Raw genomic sequence first — 15107 nt, 5'->3', positions numbered from 1 at the left:
TAGGTGCACCCGGTAGATTGCTTCATCTTTGTCTTGCTCTGGGGAGCACTTTTTAAGAGGCACTTTACCTAGGGCAGGTATGGGGATCCAACTGTGGCCCTACTTCCAAGTCTACTGCAAGTCAGTCCCCCAGTCCAAATGACAAGCACACATCCCACTTGAGCCTGGATACCTGCAGGAAAATCTTATAAGAACTGCTGATACTCTTAGAGCAGGAAAAGAAACGTAGAAAACATCCCAGAAATAGGCTCCGTAAGTAGATGCTGCTTCTGCAGTGGTCTACAAGAATGGTATACTGTATCTTGTAAAGTTACCTAATTGCACAAGCAAACCCAAAGATTTTGCTAGGCTAGGGAGACCATGTTGTTAGGGTAGTCCGTGAAAATGCATGGGTGGTCATCTCTCCAGTGTTAGGGTTCCACTTCAGATGGCTTCATTTATCATCCTTTGTGGCATTACCAAGGATTCTGTGATGCATTAGTGCAGTTAGTAATTTTGGCTTGGCCTTCATTGTCTTATGGGGGGAAGGATGTTCTTTCAATGGTCATTTGTATTACTTCAGAAGTGAAGTTAAACTATGCAACTCGCTCCTCCCACATGGTGCAGCAATGGCCACCAACTGGGATGGCTCTAAGGGGCTTTGAGAGCGAGAAACACCAGTTCCCAGGATCCTTAGGTATACTTGGCCATAATGCCCATGCCTTCAGGCAGTTTGCCTCTTGATATCATTTGCTGGGAACCCCAAGGGGGGAGAATGCTGTTGAGGAGCGGACAGGTCATTGGAAGACATGGGCTTCTGGCTGGATCCAGCAGGGCTTTTAAAAGTTTTTCTTAAGGTGAGGCAGCCCTGTGGCACCTGAGGGCCCTCTGTTCATTCTGCTGCGTGGTGGGCCAGACTCCCTAAGTAGGTCTTCCACCCCAAAGTCCTGCCCTGAGGGGCAGCAGAATGGCTGGAGCATGCACAGACCTCAGCTTGTCCAGGAGACGTCTCCTCTCCTCGGGAAGGCCTCGATATTTACCGTCTTCCGGCCTGCTGCGCACAGATAGTCCCTGGCGAGCAAGCTCGTGTGTCCTTACATGTATCACTTGAGGGAGCACCACACGTGTCGCACGCTTGCCTGTAGTCACGCGCGCTTGCGTGTGTCAGCAGAACCCGGCGTTGCGCGCGCGGGGAGCGGTGAGAAGAAGCAGGTGCGGGAGGCGGGTTTAAGGCGTTCTACTGCCACCTGCGCGCGGGAGGAACATTCCGCCGAGGCGAGAGCCCGCGCGCAGTGCGCCTGGACATATATGTTTGTATGTGTGTGCGTGCAGTTTTGTCTGCGCGCGCGCAACCCGGGTGGTGGGAGGGAGAGCGGCTGGAGAGAGTGTGTGTTGGTGGGGAAGAGTCGGCGCTGGCAGGCAGGATGCGCTGAGCATTACCCAGTTGCCATAGAAACCAGCAGAAGGAGGTGGGCGGCCGGTCGAGGAGGGGGAGCGATTTGCCCGCAGTCGTCGCGAAGCTGCTGCTGGAGTCGGAGCTTCGCCAGAGAAAGCAAACCTCGCGCGCTCGCCGCGGTTCAGGTGGGAGAGGAATTTGAACTCCCTTTCCTCCCCCAACCTCCTGCGCGCGCGCGCGCGCGCGCACACACACACACACACACACACACACACACACACGGGAACACACACACACACACCGCTGTGGCTCCTCAGCCTTTCTCGAGGGGTCTTGCAAGGGAGCCTTCCCGGACAGTCTGCTAAGCCTCCCGCGCTAAGCAGCGGCCGGAACTGCGCAGGTAAGCCCTCATCTCTTATGTCGAGGTGTGTGCTCGTGTGTGTGTGAGGGGGGAGAATTATCGGGGTTCATATTTTGCACCCCCATTTCTTTTCCTCCTCCGCCTCCCGCCCGCCAGCCCTGCAGCATTGAAGCGGGGACGGTGGGATTTGAAGCAAAGGTCCATCAGTTTCTGAGTGCAGCTGCAAAAGAGGCATGGGATGGGCACACAGCCCCACCGAAGAACCTTTCCGGAGGGGCAGGGGGCTGGAAGGGGCAGTCCCTGGGCTTCATCTGTTTAGTTGCGCTTCCATAGACGCTTGACCCTTGCATCTCTGGATCTCTCCTCTACTTCCCTTTTTTCTTGGGGGTTTTTTCTGTTGGGGTTGCACCTGACGAGATGTGGGTTGCACTACATGCAGTGGGAAGGAGAAGTGCGCTACTGTGACAATAGCCTTCTTTGGGGCTGAATTGTGGGGCACAGCAGATGGCAGTTCCGCAAGCACCTGGTGGGCGGGTGGCTGGAAATGATACCAGGACGAGCAAAGGACTCTTAGCTGAACTGACATGTGGCTGGGTTCCCACCTTGATCGATGTACCTTGCTGCAGGGCAGTCTGCCTCGGGACGCAGGGGTGAACTAGATGATCCCACTGGGTACTTTCCAGCCATGGCGATGATGAGCACATTCTGCAGTTGTACTGACCTTTCAGACTTAGACCGTCTGCACCATTTTCATTTAAGGAAGAATTGCACTGCTCCTTGAACAACAACAACAATTCTGTGTGATGCAGCAGCAAAAAAAGCTAATGTTATTCTAGGTTGCATCAACAGAAGTATAATATCCAGGTCAAGGGAAATAATAGTCCCACACTATTCTTCCTTGGTCAGACCACACCTGGAGTACTGGGTCCATTTCTGGATGCCACAGTTTAAGAAGGATATTGACAAGCGGGAACATGTGCAGAGGAGGGCGACCAAGATGATCAGGGGTCTGGAAACCAAGCCTTATGGGAAATGGTTGAGGGAGTTGGGTATGTTTTGCCTGGGATATATCTATCTATTATATCTGTCTTGGATGCTTTAGTTGAGATTCCTGCATTGCAGGGGCTTGGACTAGACGACCCTCGGGACCCCATCCAACACTGTGATTCTGTGATTATTATTAATATTATGGGACTGCAAGACAGGTTCATTTGCCTCCTCCTCCAGGGGTGCCAAAGGTTCTCAAAGAGGGGGAGGGTATTTCTTGGCCTCTTCAAGGAAGGAATGCTGGAACCATTTTGGACAAAGGGAAGGACCATGATCCCTAACTCCATCTGGGATGCCTTCAGACCTCTGATCAAATATAGCCATCCTTTTTTTTTAAAATATGTCATCTCCAGGCCAAGCTAATGGGCAATGGCAGCAGGGTAGGCCAAGGTTTCCATCTTTTAGGGTCCATTACATTATTCTTTCCATCTCCAATACTGCAAGGGCATTCCTCATTATTCCAGGAAGAGAGAACCTAGATCTGGAAAAAGGAACCAATGTGATGCACAAATACCTACAATCTGCTTTATGCTGAATTATTTCTTTTAGCTATCTTCATCCTGCTCAATTTAAGCCATGCACCATCACCCCCTCCTCATAGCAGAACGAATTGTTCTTGATAGGGGGCAGGGAGGAAGACTAATCTTTGTAAACAGATGAGCTATGCCTCATTCCTGTAGGTGTGCTGTGGGAACTCTCTTCTGTGACTGAGGAGAAACAAGGTCTAAGGTGATATAGTTGGTGTGGGGCTTATAGTCCTAAATATGTAACCTGAGAGCAAAGATATCCTTTCTATCCTTATGTCTTCTTGCTGGGCAAAGTAACTCAGTCATCAGGTGCAGTGGTTTCTAGAAATGACTTAAAATCATTGTGGTTATGGTCTGTCTGCCAGTCTAATAACACCTAAGATCAGAGGTTCTTTATTGCATACAGGCATGTTAAGAACGAGAACCTGTACTTCGTGGGATTGGTGCATGACTTGTTCACCATGGACAGGGAGTCAATATGGCAGCATAATCCCATTGCCATCATTTGCCCAAATGGTCATGTGAATTGGCCCTTGGATGGTTTGTAGCATTCTCCTAGATTTGGTTACCGTTAGTCACTCACTGCAATCACAGAAGCCTGCCACTCAATTTCCTCCTTTACGAAAACTTGCATCAATTTCCTGAAGCCATGATTGAAGCCAAGTACTTCACTATCCTTAATACATCCCACACATCCAGTTTTCAGCATAATACCATCTGATTTTGCCTTTAGCTTTTTGCTTGCATTCTACAGAGTATCCAGTTCTTCTGCATCAAATCCAAATTATATGCTTCTTCATACCCTATCAAGCAAACCCCTTTTATATTACCAGTGTATTTTCTCAACAACCTATTGTGGCAAACTGCTATCCCATTTTGACCCAGTCTGTAAGACTTTATAAAACAGACAAGACTAGAAGTGGCACAGGTGCAAATTGGAACTGAAGCCAATAGTATTCTGGTGGCACAAGTGGCAGCCTCAGGACCTCTTTCCATCACAAAGCCTATAAATTCATTCTTCTCTAAGTCCCATATTTGAATAAAGTTGACAGTCTCAGTGCTCTGTCTAATAATTTGTCATGTCACTGTCTCCTTTCATTTGCTGAGAGATACCTAAATATCTCCATTGCCTTGTTTCTGGAGTAACTGTAAGCTCCTCTAGGCAGGGACCTGATATATCATCTAGTTTATCCTGTAGAGCATCATGTACATTTGGACACTAGGACAGAAAACAGAGGCTGTGAAAATATGAAGATGATTCTTGATTGCTGGTTCTTAGATAATGTTCTTCCCATCTCCAAAGGAGAGAGAGAAATTGTAAGCATGGAGGCAACCATTATCATGAGGCATGTGCAAAGCTGCTTCCTGGCATTGGCATGCTTCCAAGTGCTGCAGCAAGTATAATATGCAAGTGCAGATTCCAGCAAGATCACAGTGCATCCTTGGCATTCTGATTTTAAAGGATGCTTGACAATAAGTTAAAGGCTGAAGTGTTTTTAGAGCAAGCTTCAGCCTGGGGTTTTGTATGCACTAAACAAGACCTGCCATCACGGAAGCAGTCACCTGGAACACGAATACAATGACTACACTTGCTTGTGAAGCCCTCATAGTCCCTGCCCGAGTGCCATGGTTCACTAGCTGCTGTGAGGGCCTGGATGGCACTTGTTTAGACAGCAAAACTAGCCTCCCTTAAGTGTTAGGTAGATGCATTTTGTTAAATAAGAAAGCAACATAAAAAGGAATCAAATTCTGTATTCAGAAGAAGTCTGCAAAACACAACTGTTTGCAATAAGGCTTTTCGAGCATTTCAGCAGAATTTGATTCTCCATTCCCTACCCTACAAAGAAGGAGAAACGTGGGGGTGGGGGGAGTTTTAGTGGAAGGCAGAAAGTGTTGCACCATGCTTCCATTAAATCCATTCATAACAGATGCTAAGAATAAAAGGTTCCCTTTTTAAAAGGCAAACCATCATTTTCTTTCAAAATTGTAAGGTTGTTGGGTGTGGGTCGTTGATTATCCTCTTCCCATTTTGAATTTTTTGATGTTTTCTCTCCTACTAACATCTATCACTTCCAAGAACCAAAAGGAAAACACAAAATTATGATAGCTGGACACCTTCCCGTTGTTGGCTGATGGCATCCAAGGGCATTGTTTTCTAGATGTCAGATTTGCAAGAAAGTATAACACATCTCTATATACTCTTTTTTAATCTGAAGGCTGCTCAATCCTTGCTCTGGATTGACTTTCTTAATAAGGGTGTTCTAATGTATTAGGTCCTTATTTGATGAGAAAGATGATAAAATTTAATATTTCAAGAGTTCAGAGTGCTTCACAATCTAGCTGTAATCCTTACAACAAGCCTGTAAAATAAGTCACTATTATTGCCTCCAATATTGTAGAGAGAGAGAGATTGGCTGGCCTAAGGCAACCTAGTGAGTTCACAGCAGAGGTGAACTGAAAACTGGCAACTTGCTGCTACAATAGTTCATAACGATAATAAGGAAAAGGGAAAAAGGAAAACCATGTACATATAACAAGAGCTGTGAAAATTCTGCAATTCTATGCAAGTGTAGAATTCAACATCCTGTTACTAATATGAAACAAAAATCTGGAAAGGTTGCGAGCAATGCCTGATGACATCCCAAGAGATTGAAGAGGCATAGCAGCCATTTTCAGCCACAAGCAGACCTGACTTCAGTGCCCTGCATAGCATTTTGTCCTTCCTCATGACCTGCCAAAGTTGATTGACTTCTGCAAAGCAAGCATGTATACTGTATGCAAATATGGTTGGCAGGCATTACTGTTTGAGATTGCAGAATATGACTTTTCTTGGCATAGGGCTTGAGCTACCTTGGTGCAGGAGTTTTATTTTATATATAAATATAATTTGGAAGTATAAAGAAGGCCCACCCCTGCTTGTTTTATAGCTTTGCATAGCATAGCAATTCTTAATGGTATTTAAAAACAAACTAACAGGTCACAATCAGTTATATTAATCTTTAGCAGACGACAAGGTATTTCCTTTCCATTGCATAATGTTTTAAACAAGACTTGAGGAAGAAAGCTATGCACTGACTTCAGTGAGACTTACTCCCAGGTAAATGTACTGTTACATCCCACCCCCATCTCAAAGTGGTGTGAGACTTCAGGGGTTCCAGCTGCTTACCCAGGGTTTGTTTCTGTTGGAAATTAGGCACAGCGGAGACTGCAGTGTCTTTATGAAATATGGTTTATTTACACATGATTACAACCTGTGTCTAGATGGAGAGAGTTCCCAGCATTCACATCACAAGACAGTCCTTTGTTGCTTTTCTACGAGCAGCAAACATGGATCTGCAAAGAGAGGAAGCCATGCTATCTGTGCCCCTGCATCATGACTTCTTCTCTTTAGCCTCATATGACTTTCTGTCCACTTCCTCCTCCTCCTTCCCAGAACCACTTGCAGAAACAACTCCTCCCTCTTCTGCATACAGCAACACCCACTGTAAGCCTGGCAGCCTCCCCCTCCATGCTGGGCAAAGAATCTTATAGTTTGCAGCTGGCTAATATTTATCAAACGGATGAAAACCATTATTAGTCTTTTGGGTCTTCAGTGACCCACCCCCAGTGAGCCATCACAAGGCCGGCATCATGAGGAAGCTAGCTGGTGTTATTTCCAACGCTTGCGAAATTCATGAATTTGTGAGTTTGCTCAAATTCTAAACCTTTACTGAATCTAGAGGTTTGGCGGGGCCTTGCCCCTCCCCAATTTATAATATATGTTGAGTTGCAGCCTTAAGTGGCAACCATTTTTTTTCCTTTTAAAGATGGTTGTAAAAAACAGGACTACTTTGGCATGGCAGCAGGTTTTATAAATTCTCAGAGAGCCACTGTGGTGTCAAAGATAGAGGCTTGAACCAGGAAGAGCAAGGTTCAGATCCCTGTTCAGACAAGATGCAAACCTGGTTGATCTTGGGCCAGTTGCAATCTCTCAGCCTAAGCTACATTTTAGGATTGTGGTGAGGACGAAAGAATAGGAACACAATGCATACCATCCTGAGCTCTTTGGAGTGATAGTGGGATAAAAAAAGTCATAATAAATAAACATGTAGGAAGGATCCTGAAGCCAGCTCCATATTTAAAACACATTTTTAATGGGAACCAGGCAGAGGGCATTCTTGGTAGTGGCGCCCACCCTGTGGAATGCCCTCCCATCAGGTGTCAAGGAAATAAACAACTGTCCGACTTCTAGAAGAAATCTGAAGGCAGCCCTGTTTAGGGAAGCTTTTAATGTTTGAAGTTTTATTCTGTTTTCAATGTTCTGTTAAAAGCCGCCCAGAGTGGCTGGGGAAACCCAGCCAGATGGGCGGGGTAGAAATAAATAAATAAATATTATTATTATTTTATTTTGAGGGTTCTCCAGGTGGTAGCAAACCACAGTCTGTTCCTCTCTTCTAGGTAGAAACTGAGGCAAACCACACTTTATTTTAATCCCACTTCTCTTTCCTTCTTTTGAAAGGTGTGCTTAATCATGCCACTTTTAATTTGAAGAAAAAGCAGCTTTGTTTTTCTGCTGATGACCCCCTACTATCTGCTGCACATAGCACTGATTGTGGTGGTGATTTTGGGCAGAGAACTAGCGCATGTCCTGATTCCAGATCAGGAGTGCAGTACTGGACCAACATGGTTGCTTTTGCTTGAAAATAAAAGTGGCAATGTTAGGGACTGGGGTTGGGGGATTGGTTTGGATTATATTGTTGGGTCCCAACCAAGTGTGTGATTTTGTATCTGTAAGATGTGGGTGTGTAGTAGAAGAGATTGCTGAACTTACTAAACCAGCCTCTTTGTTAAGGCAATGGGCCTGCTCAAGTCTGTTAGGCATCCATTCTGAAGAGCTGGTCAAGTGCAGATGTGAAGCCATTTCAGGAGGGGATAAGTCCCTCCCCCCACATCAAATTGTAGGTAGGAAAACAGTAGCCCATGGGCTAGTCTTCATTTAGTCTTGTCTGAAAGACACAAGAGGCTGAATTTGCTCTGTGCTGAATCCAAGGCTTTGGGAACGCCCCCCTAGAAAGCAAGTGAGGGAGCAATGTCTGTTAATACTATGAGCCATTCCATCCCATTCTCAGGTTGTACATATGTGTAACTAAAACTCTAGAAGGAATTTAGGACTGATGGTCTGAGGAAAGGGGTGTCAGACCTCCTTAGTTCCCCAGGCAGACAGAACTGCAAGGCAAGCAGAAGTCAGACCTTGGAGGGAGATCTAGGTATGAGTGCCTGCACTCACCATGAAGTTGTTATAGTAAGTGCCACACTTTTAACTAGTACTTTTCTTCTAGGAAAAAAGGTGCTGGTACTGCATACCCTTGAGTACCCCCAGCAAAAAAAGGACTGAGAAGAAGTATTTTTGCATGCCACTCCAAACTCCTAGTGGTGCAAGATTCCAGGGGTTCAAGACACTTCGTCAAGGTTCACACTTCCTTTTGGAAATGAGGCACAGCGGACACAGTGGTATCTTTATGATATAGGGTTTATTTACACATATATACAACCTGAGCCTACGATGGAGAGGTTCACAGCATTAACACCACAAAGGGGTCTTGTTTCTTCCATAGCCACAGCCTTGGATTCAAACAGAAATCAAACACTGCTCTCAAACTTTGCTCTGACTCTCCAGCTTGCTGCTTTACCTCTTCATAACATCACTCCCACTTTCAGCCCTCAACTCAGGCCTTGTCCCTATCTCTGAGTTAGTTTGCCATCTCGCACAGAGCCCCCTTTCCTTTGTTCTCTTAATGGCCCATCACCCAGGCAATCACCTCAGCATAGGAAGCTAGCCTGGGTTATTCTTTTAACACTTGCTGGATCCAGGGGTAAAAGGATATTGCATGTAATCGACTTCCTCCCCACAAACTCATAACAGTACAAAGCCTCTATAGAGTCTTGAATTGTTCTCCATTAAATTGTAGAAGTATAGTGGTTTATAGGATCATTTTTCTATATTTTACTATATTTTTTCTAAGGACTTCTGTTAAAATCAGACAGGAATTAATCATCTTTTTTGCAATTAAAAGCTAGCAAGAGAGAGAGAGAACAAAGGAGCTTATCTGAACATTGCCACTGTGATAGTTTTTTCCCTACAAATCATCTAGATGTCCCTAGCAATTAGAGAAACATAATTTGGCTCAGATCTTCCCAAAAGCCCCCGTCACCAACTGTAACTGCTTCAACGCTACTTATGAGAGACAAACTGATACAAAATAGGAACAAGATGACAGTTTGTAATCTGTAGAAATTCTGTGCAAATCCGTATGTTTAGCAGTAGTTTAAGAAGAAACGAAAGTAATATTGCACCCTCCAAACAGAAGGTTTCAATCGGAATAGCTTTTAATTTCTGTGTTTACTAGAGAGAAAACAATATGGGTCTGTGGGGGGTGTATACTCTGTGTGTACGTGCTGAAAGCTAAGCTTTCTTTGGAAAGCAGCTTTTTTGTAATAAATATACCTGTGGATTTCTGACAGGCTGTCTTTAAACAGGTTGAAATTCATGTTTAGAGACATAAAATGTTATCTTTTAAGTGTAAGAAGCTGTGTTTCACAAGGAAGAAACAAAAAAAACCCTAGCAGCCTTCTAAAAGCATTTGGCTGCTTGAAATATTATTGTGTTTTAGCCTGAGCAGTTAACAAAATACAGCTAATCAACAAGAGTTATTTGTGTCAAAATGAGCCCCTAGAGGTCCTGGTGTGCCATACAATATTCATGTTACTAATAAGAATCTGTCTTAAAGTGCTTCCAATCAAGACAGTCAGGGAAGAAAAATACCCTAATTTTATAGAGAATTAAAATAGAGATTGAAGGTTGGGTGCGCCAAGAGTCAGTATAAAACAAATGTAGGCCATCATTTATTCTTCAGCCTCATATCATTTGCCCAGTACCAGTGATAACTCTTGCACCAGCTCCAGGATAAGAACCTGACTACACAATTTCTAGCAGGCCTAAAACGAAATCCCTTCTCTGTGTTGGATTTACTTCATTGGGTTTAATTCATTGGCATGTGGTCTTAGGAGCTGCGTTCTCAGGCCCTGTTTTGACAAGTGTTTTTTTACCAGGGCCTGAAGAAATAAGAAAATGACTGCTTGGCAATTGTTGTTGCTGCAGGATAGCAGCAACACGCTAGATGCTACCCTGCTGTTGGGGTGGGACATAGCCTGTCCAGGACACCCAAGTTGTATGGAGCACACATGCACAATATTAACTTAGCGCTAAGGGTTGTGCTTAATTTTCTATGGCAAGGTTGAGGAACCTGTGGGCCTCCAGATGTTGGACTACAAACCCCATCATTCCTGGCCCAGAGTTGGAGTCCAACAAAATCTGGAGAGTCATTCATCCATCTTTGATTATACTACCAACATTTCTGTTTAATGCAGCTAGTGTACTTCAGTGGGTTTAAGACCAGAAATCTTGGGCAAGGTCTCTCAGCATCATTTTCTACATAAAATGGAAATCATTTCAAAGGATTGTTGGGATGTGGAAATATTCGATCATTTTTATTTTATTTTTGCAGCTGAAATTCAGGACAAATCAATAGGGGCCTCTTCACATATCCATGGGAGGCAAACTAGTTAATTTACATTGCTGCTTTATTTTTTAATGGCAAATATTTAGAGAGCCACCTACGGTTGCTTGTTCCTGTGAATAACTTGGGGATTTTTGCGTGTGTGCTTTCTGTTACATAATCCTGCTTCTTCAACAACACACTGGAAATGTTCACATGTATATTTACCCTGCCAGAATCCTCCTCTCCTGCCATGGAGCCAGTCAACTGCAGATTTCCTATAACACACTGATCAGTACTTTGCTACTTAGAGGTGTGATATTGGTAAGCCTGTTACAGAAAGTGACAAGAAATGGTAGGCTTCCTCCCACATATGCCTATATGCATAGTGATAGGAATCACACATATATAAAGCTGTGGATTTTAGATGATGTGTGAACACTGACCTTATGCAGGTATTCTAAATCCCTCACCCAATAAGGGGGAGCAGGGACCAGTTTTGCCTCCCACTCTGTTGCCATCTCCATTGGAGAGATAACTTCTAAGCCGGGGAGCCTGCTCTGCTCATATAGGCTCCCCGCAGGATTTAGAACCCTGGAAGACCAGAACTCTAAATTGTTCAGGGAGCCTACAGAAGCAGAAAAGGCTGCCTGCAGCAGACGTTATCCCTCCAGCTCATCCTCATTGCTTGAGGGATTTAGAATCTCTGAGCAGGGCTCTCCTCTCCCATCAATCTAATTTTCTTAGGTGGAAGATGGGCCCAGCTATTTCTGCTTTTAGTATTCTGACCAAATATCTAATCACTTAAATCAAGGGGATATACTTTCTGATGAAGTAATCAAGGCAATTTACCTTTCAAAATAATGCCTAACAATCTAAAAGGAGAGAGAAGAGGGAAAATAAGCAAATGTATAATAACAGAACCAGAGATAAGTCATTCTCAGAGGTCATTAGAAATTTCCAAAAAGTTTAAAGCAGGGAGTAAATGAAAATTCATGCAATGATTGGCCATAGGAGATAGCACGGAGGCAATTAATTCATCAGCAAACAAGGCATATCTTGCTATGCTAATGAGAATTTAGCAGTAGGAAACAGCAATAAGATTTAGGGCTGCAATCCCACACCCACTAAGCACCCACCGAATTCAGTGGGACATATTTCTGGGTAAAACGTAGAATTGTGCTGGAAAAGTTTAATGTGAAGGAATTATGTTATAGTCTAGTTTTCTGTAACCTGTTTTGCAACTGCCATGCCCACCCCTCCCACACATTTAACCATTCTCAAGACATATATTTGCTTTAGCTTCTTTCAAATTGGTATTTAATTACTACATATCTGTTGAACATGAGTGGTCTCATTCCCTTTAGGATGAAATTGGACCTGTGTTTCTCTTGTACTACTAATGCAAGAGCTAGGAGCATGTTCAGAGGGGAATAAGCACCTTCCTTAGAATAGGTACCTTCCCTCTAGCCAGCCATGTGGATCCAGACTGTTCCTTTTGCTGCTCTTGCTGTGCCCCTTAAATCGAGGAGCTCCAGTCCCTTGACTTCCTTCTGCTGCTTCTTTAGCACAACCTGCCCTTTGCCCTTAGTAAAGCCCCAAGACTGGTAAGAGGTTAATGGTAGCTGTTGAGTCCCACTGATTTCAGAGAACAGACCTCTCGGCTGAATTCAGTAGCCGCTTCTGTAGCTGTCACAGGATGCTGCAGTCATATCACTTACCAGGCACTAGAAACTGAAATAAGACACCAGTGACATGAGGCTATTCCAATTCCACACTGTGACCACAGACAAAACATATCTGAAAGAATTCTATGGGATCTCACAGGTTACTTCTACATCTGGCAACATATGTTTTATGTTTCGCGGGGGGTGGGGCAGCATAAAACCTGAGACTCAGCTGTGAAATACAGTTTGACTTTCAGGGATATTAAATCCTTGTTATTTGGTGGCCTTTGCTATTGATGACAATAAACTTGAGGCAGACCAAATGTTCTCCTCCAAGAGGGGAAGGATAGACCCATTGAAATTAATGGACCTATCTTAGTCATATTCATTAATTTCAGCGGGTCTACTTGGAACAATACCAGCCTTAGTCTTTCATCAAAACATGGAAAGCAACTCAGTGGCTATTCTCATTTTTCTTATTCAGTGCCATGATCCATTCAAGGGGCACTAGTTTGCTTGCAGAAGGAAGTTTCCCTGCTATACTCTATCTACTCAATTGACTTTTGGTCCCAGCCATGCATATATTCCACCCCTCTCAAAAGAGTAAGTGAAACTGAGTGCTGGACCAGACGATCTTAATGGAATAGAAATAGGCCTATTTGCAGCTAGGAATTGATCATCAGATATCTAGTCTATACCAGTTTCACATGTGTTCATTCATAACTCCATTCTATCCTGTCTGCACGTTATACTGCCCATTTTCTTAACATCTACATGAAAATCCATTTTTACATAGATATTTTTGCTCAAGGTATGTATTTCTAGATGCATTTTATCCTACATCTGGAGAAATGCAAAATCCAAAGAGTAACTACGTTCCAAGGCAATGTCAACATAGTAAATGAGTGAAGCCAGGCATATACATTCCTCTTTACCCAGGCCTGTGCTGATTAAACAATCTACAGACTTTTAAATGTGCCTGGGGGATATGTTTTGTTTGTTAGTTTGTTGTTATGTTACATATTTTGTGTTTTTAGACTGTAAACCACCCTATGATCTTTGGATGAAGGATGGTATATAAATTTAATAATCAAATAATAATAAATAATCCCAATCTGCGCATCAGTCTGGGGGGTACAGATCTGGTCTGCTTGTATTGGAATGGGGGGGGGGATCCTTAAGAATCCCTATTGCAACTGCACCACAAAGCACATAATCTTGTTTTGTGGCACAATCTAAAATTGCATTTTTATAAAATGCCTGGCTCTCATATATGAAGAGAAAATGCCAATTTTCATAATCCAAAAAGTATATGGGTGCTTTATATCCCCAAATTATGTAGCATTTCCATGCAACGAGGCCCAAAGTAGCTAACAATAAGTAAGATTCCACTATACATGAAAAAATCCTATTAAATATAAAATACAATATAAAACAAGCCAAGTAGGTATATTTTATAGTTAGGGGCATTTGTGCTGCAGTGGTGAGAGATGATTCACCTGCCAAAATTCTGCCCTACATAACTATTAACATTACAGAACATGGTAATGTGGTCCCATAAGTGTGGACCTGCTCACATTCTTGCTGTAACCAGGTCTGAATTCCTCAGGAATTGGTGCAGCTGATACACTAGCCTAAGCTGGGCAAAGGTACTCTTCACCACTGCTGTCACCTGGTCATCTAGATGTAAGGGTGAAACTATGGACCTGACTTTTCAAAGCAAGTACAACCCATCCCAAACACGTTGAATCCCCATTCCGGAATATGTCTCTGAGTTTATCTGTCTTCTCTGGATTGAGCCTCAGTTTGTTTGCCCTCATCTAGCCCATTACCATTTAACCCAGAGGTGGTGAACCTGGAGGCCTCAGCCCCGATCAGCATGGCTAGTGGCCAGGGGTGACAGAATTATAGTCCAACAACCTCTGGAGGGCCACAGGTTCCCCACCCTTTACTTTAGTCATACAACAACATACATATCCTTTTCCTGGGAATATATACTTGCCTTCCAGACAGCTAAGTGGGTTCAGACTGTTCATTTTCTTGCTATGGCTGTGCCCCCCTTAAACCAATCAAGAAGCGAGTCCCTTAGCATTTTTTAAAGCTCTGCCTTAACTTAACAACCTGCTCTTTGCCCTTAGCAAAGCCCCAAGTCTGCTAGAAGGTTAACAGCAGTTGAATTCTGCTGATTTGAGAACAGAGCCTTGGTGAGCAAAGACAATGTCACATTATGCCAGAAAGGACATCTCCCACTGAACCCTTTGGGATTTGGCCTTAGGGATCTTGAGCAGGGATCTGATTTGACTTAAGTGCTGGAGATCTCCCCTACCCTTCTTCCCTCTTGCAAAGCACCTCTCCTCTGCATCTCTCACAGACTCTGACACCCCTGGAATGGGTGAATCACAGTATGTGCAGCGTAGACAACACAAAGGTTCTCCAGTCAGAACATATTTCAGTGGGGGGGCATTATATGAGGCATAGCCGTACCTATTGGCAGGAAGGTAATACTGGCTTGATTTTAAATTATCAGAACTAAAGGAGAAGCAGCAGTGGTGCAGGCACTTTCCCCCTCAGTTCTAAGAATCCCCACCCCCACCC

At 43.9% G+C, this 15107-nt stretch overlaps 1 protein-coding gene across 4 annotated transcripts in view; it reads left to right on the top strand.

The window, feature by feature from the left end:
• Positions 1-1261: 1261 nt before the first annotated feature.
• Positions 1262-15107, top strand: part of PACSIN1 (protein kinase C and casein kinase substrate in neurons 1) — a 52746-nt gene continuing 38900 nt past the window's right edge. For 2 of the 4 annotated variants that reach the window (XM_081010110.1, XM_081010111.1), the window contains exon 1: positions 1262-1775. The gene's annotated coding sequence lies outside the window, so the exon portion shown is untranslated. The remainder of the gene's footprint in view (positions 1776-15107) is intronic. The other 2 variants (XM_081010109.1, XM_081010112.1) reach the window with 2 other exon arrangements.

The sequence above is a fragment of the Podarcis pityusensis genome (assembly GCF_964106645.2).
Source record: "Podarcis pityusensis genome assembly, chromosome: 6".
Lineage (NCBI taxonomy): Eukaryota > Metazoa > Chordata > Lepidosauria > Squamata > Lacertidae > Podarcis > Podarcis pityusensis.
Note: the sequence above shows the minus strand (reverse complement) of the source record. Positions and strands in the feature narration are given on the sequence as shown.